The sequence below is a fragment of the Haliotis asinina genome, chromosome 11, assembly GCF_037392515.1.
Source record: "Haliotis asinina isolate JCU_RB_2024 chromosome 11, JCU_Hal_asi_v2, whole genome shotgun sequence".
NCBI lineage: Eukaryota > Metazoa > Mollusca > Gastropoda > Lepetellida > Haliotidae > Haliotis > Haliotis asinina.
Window position 1 is genome coordinate 47,015,843 of NC_090290.1, and position 12,148 is coordinate 47,027,990.

General features: G+C 41.5%; 1 protein-coding gene across 1 annotated transcript in view; it reads right to left on the bottom strand.

The window, feature by feature from the left end:
- LOC137256171 (secretin receptor-like) overlaps positions 1 to 11,561 on the bottom strand; it is a 148,341-nt gene extending 136,780 nt beyond the window's left edge. The window contains exon 1 of the mRNA XM_067793876.1: positions 11,432 to 11,561. The gene's annotated coding sequence lies outside the window, so the exon portion shown is untranslated. The remainder of the gene's footprint in view (positions 1 to 11,431) is intronic.
- Between the last annotated feature and the right edge of the window lie 587 nt (positions 11,562 to 12,148).

Consider the following 12,148-nt stretch of genomic DNA (forward strand, 5'->3'; position numbering starts at 1 on the left):
TTTACTTACATGAAACAATTAGTTTTGTTTTCAGAACGCGTAGTCTCCACACGAGCAGTCAATGGCGCTAATGGAAGCAACATCTTGGACCAGTCAAGTAAGAAAGTTGGACGAGGGTCTGTCTTTTCTTGATAATACTCAAAGAAATTAGAAACTCGACAGATCCATTACCGATGTTAACTGTGGTGAGCTGGGAAGACGAGCGCGAATGAGCGAGTGAGTGAGTGAGTTTAGTTGTAAGCTGGGCTCAGTAATATTCCAGCGGTATGTAAATACTCGATTCTGGACCAGACAATCCAGTGATCAACAGCATGAGCATCGATTTGGAACTGGAATAAAATCATGTGTCAACCTAGTCAGCGAGCATGTCCACTCGATCCCGTTAGTGGCCTCTTACGACAAGCATGGGTTACTGAAGATCACTGAATTCCAACCCAAATCTTCACGGGTAGACGAGTGCAACAACAACTGAATCAAAGAGGAACTTCATGGAAATTTGCTATCATGAATCACTGACCCCATTAACTGATACAATTTAAATTATACAACATCACTCCATACATTTTAATCCTTATAAAATTTGGGTTACGTCCCTTCGCATTACAATCGTTAACTTTGTTAAATGGCGGTTCTCTGAAATGAAAGTTATTTACACCCAGTATGTATTGAACTGGAATAAAATCAAGACCAGGTCGCTACTGAAATGGATAACTGTCGATGTTTTAGGAACAGTAGGTGCGTGTTTGAGTCACAGCGAGATGGGCTGCTGAAGACAGGAGCAACAGACTACAGCGTTGTGATCGACAGTGTGACGTTTGTTATGTAATTTTCCTGACCATTCATGAGAACATTATTTAACTTAAAGATCGCGTGATAATACCTTCAAAATCTGAGGTTATTTTAGAAATGGTGGACTTTCTGTATCACGTCGCTCGACTGACAACGTAATCATGTGTTCTCGGACGTCCATCGGGACAAGAATGACAGCTCGCTTGACAATATTCATCCAGTCAAGGTCACCTGTGGGTACGTATTTTACCTGTCTGCCATGTTTTTCTTGCATCCCGTCTACTCTTCTTATTAGTCATATTATCCTTCCTACATGTGTTAGGCATACAAATCATAACAGGGCGGTGGGATAGCCGAAGGTCCAGTTTCGATCTACTGGTTAAAGTCTTCGTTCGTTACGCCGAAGACCGGGTTCGATTCCCCGCATGGCCGCAGCGTATAAAGCCCATTTCTGGCGTCCCCCGCCGTGATATTTCTGGAATAGTGCTAAAAGCGGCGTAAAGCTATACTCATTCATAACATATTTCTCACATACAACCCGCCGCCCCGCCTTGATAACTACAGTCTTCACATGAGCTGTAATCAGCAAACGTGAGTGTCTAATTCAATGATTAGCCTCGACATGGTTAAGTTGGCCTTATCGCAACACCAGCTACATGGGCTAATTGGCACCCACCTCTTGCCTGAGCGTCTATCGCACCCTCCACTAGTTGAAGCTTACCGGGTTTTCACCATCAGTCGGTGAGTGACATTGACTAATGAAAAGCGGTAAACATCAAAGTGGATCTTGTCTATTAACACAGGCTCTGCACTGTACTGATGATTGCAATCGACATGATTACGAGTTGATTGACGGCACAGTTGCGACACATACATTACATCTGCAGACAGACCGGGCGATTTGAAGATGAGGGGATGAGATAATAGGTGATTCGTGTTGTCTCAGCATGTGGTTCTTCTTGGGGAGGTGGTTAATTTAATTATCTTTTTTTTATTAACGTTTCGTGAATGATTGGATACTTTCTGAATCTACATCAGCAATTATGATATTTGAAGTGTTTTGACCGATTTTACGACATATACGGGTTATTGCTGTGTGTGGCGTTGAACAAACAAATGTTACGAGATGGGCCTTTTCTGATGTCTGGGTTTTAAGTCTTGACTTACGTTTCTTTGGTGAAACGTTTCTGGACCAGACAATCCGGTGATCCCCATGACCTACACGACTGGGGTACGATGACGCATATGTCAACCAAGTTATCGAGCCTGACAACCCGATCCCATTTGACGCCTCCTACGACAAGCATGGGTTATGAAAGACACATTCTGTGTCGGATCCCCTTTAAACGTGTATCTGATGAGTAACAAAAGTCCCTTTTGTTTCATTTATACTGAAGTGATGTTGCTAATTTCCTACAAAATTCATGTTACAAATATTTCAAAGAGAGAAAAACAAACGTATCTATCGTTCTGTATTTGCGTTTAATTTGGAAGCATGTGGAACCGAACTCATAAACCTTATTGCGACGATACAAGACTCACAATGATAAACAAAGGATTTGTTTGCGTCTAATGCTCTATTTATTACACAAAAGCAATGCAGTTGTGGTAACCGTTGTCTCTTAACGCTTAAGTGCTACGCATTTTTTACCCTCGAATGGCAGCACTGTTTGCTTAATTCGAAATACGTGCATTTTGTGTAAAACAGAGAAGAAGTTATTTTGAGCTGCACGTAAAAGGGAAGCTATTTTTCCTGATAGGGAGGAAGGCGAATATTGGGTAGCATCTGTGAGAGGCAATTGATGGCGGACAAAATCGCGATCTGCCAGTCACTTATCGTGTCCATTTCACCGGTGAAAGGTGTCAATTTCACCTACGAAATATGAACAGTGAAACTGAGATATCGACACGTGGTGGTGAAGCAGACCGGCTCATTCAGCAGGACGTCCTTGTGGTGTTTGTGACAGATAGGTGATTTATATGCCTGTTTGTGTGTTCCACAAAAAATATTCACACTAATTTATCTTAACAATTCATTTGTGCACCCGTCCCAATCTTAGAGCGTACAGAGGAATAATAAGTGTAACATAACCTTATCAAGGTAACATGTGCTACATTTCGAGTTGCCTTTCTCATTAAAGTATATATTCTAGTACTTTTGTTTGTTTGAGTCCCATCATGGATTTGATCACACATTCTCAAAGCCAGCTGACAAAGTCAGCAATTTAACCCACTCAGCCGCCCTGGCATCCACGCAAATGGAGGTAGGACAGCTGAGAGACCACACCACACCCATCAGACAACTGCAAATTGGCACGGATCGAACGACTGAAAGCTCTGCATTTTCAAAAGCGACCAAATGTAAAATTCATAATGATATTAACCTTCAAATCTTAATTATATAAATGAATTCAATAGTGTATGCTCAAAATTTCAAACTGTGTTATGTGAGAAATGTTTAATAATCATCTCGATCAACACATACAGTTAATTGTATTGTTTTTACAGGAGATGCATTTAACTAAACTAACGTAAATTTAACTACATTTATTCATTTAAAATTGAGTTTTATTTAGTCTATTTAATTTGGCTTATCTGTGGAATCGTTAGGTATTTAAATTAAATTAACTCTAAACACGTAAGTAATAAGCATAAATATTTGTCGTTTCATAATCGTTTATGAGTTTATGAATTTTCAAGTGGTTACGTCAACAGGCCTTCCGGCCTTAACGAGTATTAAATATTATAAATATATAATCCAGTCTGAGATAACCCTCAACCCGAAATGCTTCAAAGTACAATAAGTAATGATGTATTGTACCGTGAATCATTTTGAGTCTGGGGCTCATCTAAACTTAAATTTTTAAATCTCTTTTATCCTTCCAAAGACAAAAGGACCGGTGGTTACGTCACCACACATGTTGCCCTTGACGTATCACAGAATCCGCTCCCCAGAGACTTGTCTCCAACTAGAACCTTGGAGCCGTAATACAATATACCCTCACTAAGTCTTAACAGTTTAACCAAAGTTTGTTTCCCTGTTCAGTTTCACACCGCCTCGAGCACCTTGAGAATATGTCTGTGAACAGTGGAGCCCAACTAACTAGAGGGAACTATCACTGAGAACATTACTATCGATCTACACAACTGTGAACCCCTGACATATATCAAACAAGTGATTGCGATGGGGTAGCCAAGTAGTTAAAGCACCCGCCGGTTCGGTTTCCCCCATGAGTACAATGTGTGAAAACCATTTCTGGTGTCCCCGTCATGATATTGTTGGAATACTGCCCATGCGCCGTAAAACTATACTCACTAATTTAGCTGGCAGAAGAAGACACACGTGTACCGTTAAATCGGGACATGAACTCTTAATAGTTAATTAATATTTAGAATTGTATTATTGTATCACTACAAGTAGCCCACAAAAATACGACATACGTCATCTTGTTTGAAAATACACCGATGCTGTCATGATAGACGTAAGGATGCATGAACATATTGTCTTTGTACAGTTGTCTATCTACATCGCGGGACATGGACTCTTTACTGTTATACATAGCGCCGACAATACTAAAGCAAATTTTATCTTTTATCTTGTATGATAAACCAGACAGGCATACTATAAAGGTCAGGGCATTGTAAGTATATACATAGCCGAATCGTGACCTAGATTTACTTATAAGTCACGTGGTTTTTAATATCACATCCAGGTGACCCGACTCTATTTCACCTAATGAGGAAATAATGTAAATCAAACATGAGGATTAAACCACAAGCGAGCAACAATTTCGCTGTCCAGATACTGCAGAGAAAATGTGATGAAATGTGTCGGTGAATGAGACATTTGTCGATTTACATGTAATGGGAGTCGATTAATCTCTTCCGGTCCTTGTGTTTGGCTGCTTGTATGCTTGCACCACTCAGCGCAGGGCGACCCAGATCGCCTCATTGTTTCAGTTGCAATTATACAGCCCTGTGTATAAGTACTTGTAAATATCAGTTATGATTTATCACTATTTTCCATTTTTCCCCATTATGGCTGAGAACGTCTTCTATTATTACAAATGCCATGAGTTTTTTTAGTCGAAATTCAACTGTTTATAGGCCGCTGTGAAATTGCTCATTAATTGTGCCATTATTTACCAAACACCCAGGCAACCGAATCACTAAGGAGCTAGCAAGTGAAATAACCAACCAGTGCTACCATTATTGCTTTCTGTGGCAAAACACAACCATCCAACGATCTAACACAGCCACCTAGCCAAACAACACAAACAAGGAACACCCAACCTGGCAGCCAGCCAACCAAATAAACAACACAATCAAATAAGCAACCAACACATTTTAATAAGCAGCCAGCACACTTAAATATGCAAGCAACACTACCAAGTGACAAACGAGCCAGTCAGCCATCCAGCCCAACAACACATCCAAATAAGCAGTCAACACGAAGAGCCAACCAACCTGGCATCTAACACAACCAAATAACCAACGAACACAACAAAATAATCAACGAACTTGGTACACAACACAACCAAATAGCCAATTAGGCAACCAACCCACCAACACAGCTATATAATTATCCAACCAACCCTAAAAATAACCAACCAAACGGGTAAAAAGTTAACACAACCAAATTACCAACCAATTATAAAACGAATACCTCACCAACTCAAACAATCAATCAACACTCCTCTGTTATGCAGGGTACTATTCAATGTTTCTCTGTCGTCTTGGCAATTCAGAAATAATTGGTTATTCATTAATGATTGGTACCTCCACGCCTCAGTGCCCCCTGACATACTGACAGGTGCAATATATACTGGGTGTCATTTCAGGCGATGTGCACAAGATAACGAGGGATGCCATAAAGCAATTCTGTGAGTTACCCGTAAATGTTTAATGAGTCTTCACGAATTCTGCGATATATGACGTCCGACAAATGTGAGGTCCAAGGTATTTGCAGCTGACATCAGTATCAGTGAATATTGCTTTGCGCTGCAATGCTATCGCTATAGCAACTGACGTGTGGTTTCGCCGTCATGACAAGACATGTTACAGACAAGAACACTCACACAACAATCTTTACAGACAGAGAGGAACCATGTCAGAACAATGTCAGACAAGAACCGCCACTGACAAGAAAAAATATATTTCACACAAGAACCGTCACAAACACAAACGATATCAGACAAGAACCACGTCAGACAAGAATAATTTCAGGCAAGAATCGTCACAAACAAGAACCGTCATAACGTAACTCTCTCGGAACAAAAATGAACCGTCACAAACAGGTACCGTCACAGACAAGTGGACCGTCATAACGGTATGAGAACATGTGCTTTGCCAAAAGAGGAAATGTTCATTGTACGAACACTGTTCCTCACAGATACATACACGTCTTAATTAAGCACTCCTTGTATTTTCGCAATATGTTTCAACACGTGCATGTAACGTGCGTGGTGAGCACGATGGGAAAATACGACTTTATCTGACACGTATGTTCTTTTGACAGATAAAAGACGACAACATGATTGGAATCCGTGGTGGATTTGTGATGATAATAGCTCATTTACATGGATGCTTGTACAAATTTGGCCCTGGAATGTTTAATGTCGAATTTAGTGGTGAATGTGAACCGTCGTTGTGGTCGTGGTCGTTTTGCCAGCAGTCTCCTCCTCATACCCCCTGTCAACCCCCTGATCCTCTAACTGGACAGTCTACGGCGCGCCTCGTGCAATACAGCTGCTTCTAAATGGGCCAGGTTCTGCACAGGGGCCCGGGGATCCTTTTGTTGCACACGACGACCAATCATGCCCCAGATATGCTCCAAAGAGTTAAAATCGGGGCTCATTCAATCGTGAGATAATTCGGGGGTGCTTAACTAAGGTCTGTGTGCATGTGCTGATTCTGTGTAAATGAGAACACGAATAGACAATATAGAAGTTAATTATCGATCAGTCTATTAAATCGTAAACTGTAGTTGTGACATTTTACCAGACAGCAGACTTTGCCAAGACAGCATTGTCTTCCTGGCTGTAAGTCACACAGTTAAATAGATTGTCTCCATTTAATTCGATTGTGGTGACACAGAGAATATTTACCCGCAGCATTCCTGTATGCTATGTACATGTCTTCTTATACACGGTCTGCTTCCGCGTGACTGGCGTTTCGTTGTGAGTGATATCGATTTCAAAATTACGTGAAGCCTGTACAACTATCGGTATTTACTGGAACATTAAGATAAGGTCAGGAGACACAATTTCCTGCCGTTTATGTTGAATTGAAACAGTTATCTATTACCGTATGTTGATAAAATGGGAGATTTTAGTTCTGTTCATCCATCAATACTCACTCATTCACACCCATCCCCTGACCTCCCGTCTCCTCAACCAACTCACCCACACACATTTAGCAATCACCCATCCTTCAACTCTCACATTGACTCACACTCACACATCCTCACATTCACTCGCTCACCCACTCACTCACTCACTCTAACACATTTTGGATTCACCCATCCTACATCACTCACTCGCTCCTCCAAACCACCTTTGTATCTCTATCCCATCTCACGCGCTCACTCACTCACACACTTTCATACACTCTCGCTCTCACTCTCAGACTTTCACTCACTCTCACACTCACTCACGCTCACACACCCACACTCACTCTGTGACTCTCAAACACACTCACACTCACACTCACACTCACCGGTATGTCATTTGGCCAAACTGTCGGTTGAAAGCATGTGTTTAACACCAGTCGCCTTATGAATGGAGACACACATCAATATGATAAACGTGAACCTCACACTGTATTTGATTAAATCGCGCCTCCTGGCCTAATCGGTGGATTGAGTTTGAACTCGTTCACTTTATGGTGATAGTCAAAATGGACACTTAGATATGCAATTAGCAGAGATTGGTCAACGTTTTAAATCGCGCAAATATATTAACGTTTAATGTGTCTCTATGAATATTTTATTTACAAAACTGAAGAAAAACAGTAGCACGACACCATGTCGACATCAAAGGTCGGTCGAACGAGGGACCACATTTGGTAGAATCGCAAGCCTGACACTCAGAAGAATGAACATTGGCTTTAAGCTTGCCACAATTGGGGGTTGATGCTCTACACAAATTTTGAAGGACGAAAAACATAGACGAAAGCCTATTCGTCTCTGATATTTATGCCGTTTCGAGTTGCTGTGACAGCCGTTTTTGCATGCTATGACTGGTCGTTTTGTACGCTTGGCGACCGTTCTTGGGCGTTCTTGTAGCTGATATACTGTTTCCATTTCACGCGATTAGTTTTCCTTCCGTTTGGGGGGGATATTGTTGCAGTTTTAAAAGTTTATTTTCCTGTTTTTTTTGTGAATCTTGTTCTGTTTTGGTGTATATGTGTTCACTTCTGATGATATGTGTTCACTTCTTTGTTCACTGTTTGTATGGTAGGCCTGAGTATGACTTAAGGAACCACCCCGCCTCAAGTTGAATGAGTGAGTTAAGTTTTATGCCGTACTACAACTATTCCAGCTATATGGCGGCGGTCTGTAAATAATCGAGCCTGAACCAGACAATCCAGTGATCAACATCATGAGCATCGATCTGCGCAATTGGGAACCGATGACATGTGCAAACCAAGTCAGAGAGACTGACCATCCGATCCCGTTAGTTTCCTTTAATGGCTTGCTGAAGGACTATTCTACCCCGTACCTTTACAGGTCGCCTTAATCTGAAAGACTACCAGAAAACCTGCCACGACTCCATCCACGCATACTGTTTGAGCATGGCGGTAAATAATCTGGATATTTTCTTTCAAGTTAAGGTATGTTGTCTGCTTGAAATATTAATGTTCTCATGTTCTTAGCTTAAATTCCGTCTGCGGGAAGGATAACACGTCAAATCGCCTGAAGTTCGGGCCAGTCGTAAAACCAAAATTTGGGTAGTAGGTACATACAGACGTAACAGATTAAGGCATACAAATCAGAACAGAACGCCTCCGGTGCCAGACGCCGCCGTTAGATTTTGAGAAACTGGAGGATCTGATGGAGTCTCATCAGTTTAAGATCGGGCTGAAGATACTAAAATACTCAAGTATTCATATTAGGCATTACGTGTTTGCTTGTTTATTGTTTAATGCCACAACATTCCAGCTATATGACGACGGTCTGTGAACAATCGAGTCTGGACCAGACAATCCAGTGATCAACATCATGAGCATCGATCTACGCAACTGGGATACAATAACGTGTCAACCAAGTCACGAGCCTGACCACCGGATACTTTGGCCGCCTCTTACAAGAAGCATTGCTGAAGATCGGGGTGGTGGGGTAACCTAGTGGTTAAAGCGTCCGCTCGTCACACCGAAGACCCGGGTTTGAGCCCCACTTGGGTACAATGTGTGAAGCCCATTAATGATGTTCTCCGCCCTGATATTGGTGTAATAGTACAGAACACGGCGTGAAGTAATACCCAGTCACTGAAGACCACTTCTCACCCTGAGCTTCACGGAATCAATGTTGGGCTGAAGATACATGTTTAATTATTTACATGCCTCAGAAACGACCGATAAACTTAAGAGGATTTCAGTAGATTTGATTTATTGTTGATATGTGAAATAAAATGTTTCTTTTAAGAAACTGGCAACATTAGAATATCTACTTCACCTTTTCATTCCGTGAAAACTTTTAAAATGCCATGAAAGAAAAGCTGAGTAGGTCATTATGGGTAATCGTGCATTACATTAAACAGATCTGAAAGACATCTTAGAGTTCACGGAAAATGTTGAACATATACATACAAACTAAAAAAAGATAAAAAATATAAATTGTAAATGTAAGGTTTATCTTCATCACAACATCCATGGATTTACAGTTCTCTTGACATTTCCAAGCTTGAACATTTTCACTAATTCAGCAAAATATGTGTTCTGTGCAGAAAGAAAGTAATGGCATGTAGGTCAATTTTGTTTGTTGTTTAACACTGCACTGATAGTTTGTCCATGGGAAGGCAAACGAGGTATGTCATACGCTGCACTCAGCAATAGGCTAGCTATATGGGAGCGGTCCGTAAACAATCGACTCTGGACCAGATAATCCAGTGTTCAACAGAATGAGTATCGGTCTACGCTATTGGTATATGATGACATGTGTATACAAAGTCGGAAGGCCTGACAATCACATCCTGTTAGTCCATTCTTCCCAGAAGGATAGGTTGCTGAAGATCAATTCCAACCCGGACCCCCCGGGTCATATTGGTCAAGAGTGTATGTATGATTTAATGAATATCATGTGTCCATGTTTAGGGCTTTGTTATCAAACTGTTGAGCCCTTGCAGAATTCATCACCTGAGTGCAGGTAGACAAGAAGTGACACTATAACAAGAGTGTAAAATCGAACCCAAGTCAACAGACTCAGGAGCGAGCACCTTTCCAACTGAGCTACACCACACACCATATCTCGCCACATAGCAGTGCCAGCAGCACCTTGCAGCCACTGTCTGATTGTGAGTGAGTGAGTGAATCGGGACAGCGGGTTGTATGTGTAAAAATATGTTATGAGTGAATATAGTTTTACGATGCCTTTAGCAATTTTCCTGCCACAGGGGACACCAGAAATGGGCTTTACACATTGTACCCATATGTTGAATCGAACCCGGGTCATATGCGTGTCTTGCAAACGCATTAACCAGTAGGCTACCTAACCACCCCCTTGGCTGATAAAGGTGGAAGACTGTCGGTGGCAAATACCCCCATGAACTCACCAAGAGTGTCCAGATAGCAGTAATTACTGTCCCATTCGCCAAACAGTAACGATTTAAATCTCACAGGTTATTAATTCGGCTTATTTGAGTGGCATTCTCAGTTACCTCCCTTAAACAAACATAAACGTAGGTTGTCATCAAATCACATCCCCTGTAAAAAAATATTTGCCCTGAGATCAAAGTAACAACCTGCTGGCCCGTTTTCTTTTAGGACAGTAGTTAAAACCCCAGATCCCTTATCTAGTGACGTATTTTACCCGAAATTGCAAACGACTTAACGACACCCTAGTATCCCCTTCCCCGTTATATACCATGGTTTCTAGGTATTCAAAAGTTGAGCAAACACACAAACCACTTTTATAGCCCATGCTTGTATTTTATAACCAGCAAACACTTAAAATACATATCTACGATTCTTGTCCCAAACGACTGCATGATTGTGACAACCGACTGGTTACAGAGGACGCGTTTCCGTAATTACAGTGACAGTATTGTATTAGCCATGTATCGAGGCACAATTCATAATAATCAACAGGAAATCAAACACACCGCTTCCTGTAGCTTGTTAGGATATTCCGCAATTAATATTTCAAAGTGTTTGGAATTGGTACTTCTAACACGTTACGTTTATTATCATTTCTAATCATCATTAGCAGGTGTTTATACAACATTAAATGGAAAGTGGGCTCTCACTTAAAGCAAATGAAATGGCATATTTCAATACATGGTTGTATAAACAACGCAGCGGAAGAAAAGTCATGTGTTCTGCTATGTAGTCAAACGTATGAGAGCGTAGATTCCATTCGCTGTTTATCTGCACAAAATATTTGTGAGATAAAGGTTTGAAATAAAGGCAGTGAGTAAGCTCTTACCTTACTCCAGAACCATGTTGCAAGCGGCTGGTTAGGGCTTTGTACGAACAGCTCGGCCGCGGTGTCACGCGTGTCGTCTAACGCTGTACGTCTGTGGCGTATTCGATTGGACCATATCGGTCCTCGGTTAACTATGTTGTGTCACAACGCGACAATGCGCGGTGTAATAGGTCACTTTCATCGAGCTTCCCTGTCATTGGTTCATGTGTTCATGGGTTACTTAGCTTGGGGAGGTGTGTTTGTGTGGTCTTGAAAATGTGCAGATTCAAATTAGGGTGAACAAGATATAATGGTGGGTTTGGAAAATGATATTGACACAGACATCTTTGCTACTAATAAAAATAATAATGGTCGTGATGATGATAGCAACGGCATAGACAGCAACGACGTTGATGATGATGATGATGATGACGACGACGACGTCGATGATGATGACGATGACGTCGATGATGATGACGACGACGTCGATGATGATGACGATGACGACGACGACATCGATGATGATAATGATGATGATGATGATGATGACGACGATGACGACGACGACGTTGATGATGATGATGATGACGACGACGACGTCTATGATGATGATGATGATGATGATGATGATGATGATGATGACGACGACGACGACGACGACGTCGATGCTGCTGCTGCTGCTGCTGATGATGATGATGAAGACGACGACGACGACGTCGATGATGATGATGATGATGA